Source organism: Microtus ochrogaster, chromosome 6 (assembly GCF_000317375.1).
Source record: "Microtus ochrogaster isolate Prairie Vole_2 chromosome 6, MicOch1.0, whole genome shotgun sequence".
In the NCBI taxonomy this organism is placed as follows: Eukaryota; Metazoa; Chordata; class Mammalia; order Rodentia; family Cricetidae; genus Microtus; species Microtus ochrogaster.
Genome location: NC_022013.1, coordinates 83,532,396 through 83,536,543, shown reverse-complemented (window position 1 = coordinate 83,536,543; position 4,148 = coordinate 83,532,396). Strand labels below are relative to the sequence as shown.

The 4,148-nt window shown below is 51.8% G+C and overlaps 1 protein-coding gene across 1 annotated transcript in view; it reads right to left on the bottom strand.

Moving 5' to 3' along the window:
• LOC106143820 (epoxide hydrolase 1-like) overlaps positions 1 to 3,821 on the bottom strand; it is a 26,846-nt gene extending 23,025 nt beyond the window's left edge. Inside the window, exon 1 of the mRNA XM_026779993.1 lies at positions 3,711 to 3,821. The gene's annotated coding sequence lies outside the window, so the exon portion shown is untranslated. The remainder of the gene's footprint in view (positions 1 to 3,710) is intronic.
• Positions 3,822 to 4,148: the final 327 nt, after the last annotated feature.

Genomic DNA, 4,148 nt, shown 5'->3' with positions numbered 1-4,148 from the left:
TCTCTAGGTCTCACACTCAGTTTCTCCCTCTGCTGGTTCTCTTTGTCTTCCTCTCTCACTCGCTCCCTTTTTCTCCTCTCATGGTCAGGTCCAGCCTGCTGGCCACGTTCAGCTGACTACTTTCTCTTCCTGCTCTGATGCCTCTGACTGTACTGTCCCTCTGACTGTACTGTCCCTCACATCTACAATAGAAACCTTCTGCTCACCCAGACCCTGGAGCAGCCACGTCCTCTTTATACAAGTTGCTCCTCACCTGTGACTCTCTGATGGCCCATGGAGGCACTGGGACCCCCTACCCATGACTGTGGCACCCCATAGCCTTCCCGGGTCACAATGCAAACTGCAGCCAGCCAGGCTACAGCCAGGCAAGGGTGTCCATGGCAGGGATGCTCACGTGCTCGGCACCCACGGTCTAGAGGAAGTTCACTGAGAGTCTGGATTGTGACATTGCAGTAGAAAGACAGGGAAAATAAGGGGACACTGAGAAATAAAGGAGCCCCTTTCCCCCAGGATCTGGTGAAGTCTCTTGCCAAGAATTTTCAAACTGCCTACAAGAGGCTATAATCCTGAGAGAAACGCTCACAATAAGACCAAACCATGCTTAACAGTGAAACCATGTATCTCCACTTCCTCGTGACATACGGTAAGAACTCCTTTGACCTTTTTAGGCCTGCTTTAAAAAAAATCAACACTCCTTTCTTATCGACAAACAGGTGTACAATGAACCCCATAAATCACTTCATAATCTCAGATACTAAATGAAAGTTTAGATAAAAATAGGTATGCTAAGACATATTTAATCTAAATCCTTTGAACAGGTTGACTTCAAAACTCACCAAGAAACTAGGTGGGACTGTCTCTTGAAATGGTCCTCACACACAGACAGGTACCACCTATACTATGAGACGGGTCTCATGGTTGTCCTATGTGACAGATGGGCACCACCGTTGTTCTGCGGCGTCTTCCTCTGGGAATAACACCGCCATCCTACCTAGTGCCATCAAGGAACAGAGATCACCCTGGTCCCTTTGTGACAGGGAGAACACAGTGACAGCTAGGCCAAGGGCAACAGAGATCTTAATATACCCTGGAAGGAGGGAGAGGAAAGGCCACACTGATGAGCTGTGTCCTCGCTGCAGCCGACAGCCAGACTTTGGCGTTATCACCTCATGCAATACTATAACCTAAAAAATAAAGGGGATTTCCCTCTGTTTTCAAGAGCACTTAAAATTCAGAGAAAAGTTTGCTCCTAATAATCTAACCAGTAAGTGCCAAAGAGACATCCACACTGCATCGCTGCTCACCAGTCTCTCCAACGCTAAAGGCAGCAAAGATGCCTGCTTCTTACTCTGTAACGAGGCGCTTTGCTTGTTGGCGGGCCAGCTAGAGAATTTTCTGTATGGCCTTTTCAATAATACAACTGGAACAACACTTTCCCCCTACAGTGAGCTCCCCAGGCCTTGGAAGAGCATGCAGGGTGTGGCTGTGCAGTGGCTTGGCTCTCTGGGGGAAGTGGGGGTGACCAGCGGCAGCAAAGGGAAGGCAGGCATTGGGCCATGAGAGAAGATGCCACTCCAGCCCTGTGATGGTGGCAGGGCATGCAGGCCACTCTGAGAGTGATGACAGTTGCCCTCTGCTGAGAAAGCAGGAACTGTGATGTCCCTCAAGAAAGCCAATAAACTCTGGTAGCAGGGCAAGTGCTTCTCTGACCAAGTTTGTGTAATTGATTACGTGATGGAGATGGGGACCCAGTCTCCCCACTGCACTGGGCACCGGCATGCAGGAGAAGGTTCTGAGCAGAGGTTGGTTTCCTCTTGGGGACCTTTTCCCAGGATGATCAGCAGAGCCCACTGAAGACTCATCACTAGCTTGGCCTGATGACCGCCTGCAGGTGACCCAGGAAGTGGGACTGCGTAGAGACCCTCTTGTCTCTAATCTCGTCCTTGACTTCCATTGTCCCCCACCCTCTACAACCAGGCTGTGTTCCATGTTTTCAGGTCTCAGAACAAGAATCAAGAAATGGAATTTGGACAGCTTCTGCCCTTCAAATTCTTGAGCCTGAGCCAGAATGCTAGGGAAAAAAAAAAAAAAAAAGAGTGTAGGCACCAGGTAGGTAGGAGCTATGCCTGGGCATGCCGGCACCTCTGTAATGGGAGAACAGGTAGGATGTTGCTCATAGTGACAGGGGCTTTTTGTAGGCACCACTTGGGCACTAGGCAGAAAATGGGCACCCCAGAGGTCTGGTGGAGGTGCACACTTTCCCAACTTTCACTAAAAATCCCTCACTCTGCTCACCCCGTACTTCTGTGACAGCCGGGGTGTGTTAGGAACAGCCAAAAGGCAGGCACAGCCACACCAGACAACATGGAGCATTAGAAACAGTGCTGAAGTTCCCACAGCTGACTTTCTGAGCATTTAAGAGCTTAGGGGAAATCTTTTCTTGGAATCAGGACGGCAGAAAGCTCGGGGCCCTCTCTTTGACAATGGTCACTCCTCTCAGACTGCAAACGAGGACATAAAAGTCATCCACACGAGGTGTACCCTCCTGCCTCAGGACCTGTGCGTTCTTTCCTCAGTCTGGCGCAGCACCCCCGCCCACACACAAAATGACTTTCTATCTCTTCAGGAGTGATGAAATGTTGCCTCTGTGAGGCCTTCGATTTCCACTCAACAATCCTTTTCTCTTTTTAATACTTTTCTGTTTTCCACCGCACACATCATCTTCTAATACAATTTAAAATGTACAAATATATACTTGTTTATTTTGTGGTGCTGGGTTGGATTGTGCTTGTTGTCCGTCCAAAAGCTCGTCCCATAAAAAGCACGCCCCCTGCCATTCCCAGGGTGTAGGGCAGTGTATGAACAGCCGTCCGGGTCCCTAGGCAGAGCCCCACTGGAGACACTTCAACAGGGACACAGGCAGCCATCACGTGGCCCTCCTCGTGTGGGTATTTGGGAATGGAAACTGTTTGCTGAACACGCCCATGCTTTTTTCCCCTCCCTCCTTCGTCTTCTGCTAAGCCAGACCAGGCACAGCCAGTGAAAGGCTCCTCTTGAGGAAGGAAGCTAGTATCACACTAACAATGTTATCCTCTGGAGCACTGTGGCTTTTTTCTTTTTTTAAAAAAAGGCCGAATTCAGAGGCAGAGAAGCAAGCTAAACACCCCAAAAGTCTAACTCAACAGTTCTCGCCAGTAGCGGCAGAATGCTAGCAAAGGCGCGATCCTAGTCTCGGGAGAGCTGCGCGTAGCTACCCGATGCTTCCACCTCCGGCCTGATCCAGCCAACCCAGCGCGGGCAAGGCAACCCTTGCTTTGGGCCGCTGGAAGTTTAAACAGCGGGAGGTGCGGAGTGGAGAAGTTAAAGGGTCCCTGTAGCGCTAGCGTCCTTCGCCACCAGGGTCGGGGCTGGTGCCTGGATAACCTCCGAGCCTGGAGCCGAAGGGACAAACCTGCACCTGTGGGGGACCGAGCGAGAGGGCTAAGGAGCGGCGCTGTCAGGCCTAACACCCACCCCTTGCTTCCGAAGCGCACCGGACAGCCCAGGGAAGGGGTGGGGAGGAATGGGGCTTCGGACGCAGGACGAGAAGGCACGGCCTAGAGCACGCCAGGGATCAGTCTTGGGATTGGGGAAGCGCATTTAACTGCAGGAGCTAAACGCAGCCCTAGCAATTCTCAGGCTGGGGTGCCACCGCTGTTCCCGGAGCTTACGGTTAGGATCGCGCTCACGCTCCGGCGGCCGCAGGTGTGCAGTCCCTCCACTCTCCAACTCCTCTTGCAAGTCGGCCGGACTCGATCTGCGGGGACCACAACAGCCCGTTAGTCCCGCCCCCACTAGCTCCACCCCTCTCTCGGCTCCACCCCCGAGTTGCCTAGGCGGCCGAGGCTTGCTGAGCACCAAGCAAAGGTTTCACCTTGCCAGGCAGTCTGCAGCCTGTGGAATCTAAACCCAAAAGCCGAGCTGGCCAGATATGACAGCCTTTCTCCCACCCTTTCTCTCACCTTTCTAGCGAGCAGTTGTAATTATTTTATTTTATTTTTTATATGGGTTAGTTTATTTTTATTTATTTATTAAAGATTTCTGCCTCCTCCCCGCCACCTCCTCCCATTTCCCTCCCCCTCCCCCGATCAAGTCCCCCTCCCTTGTCA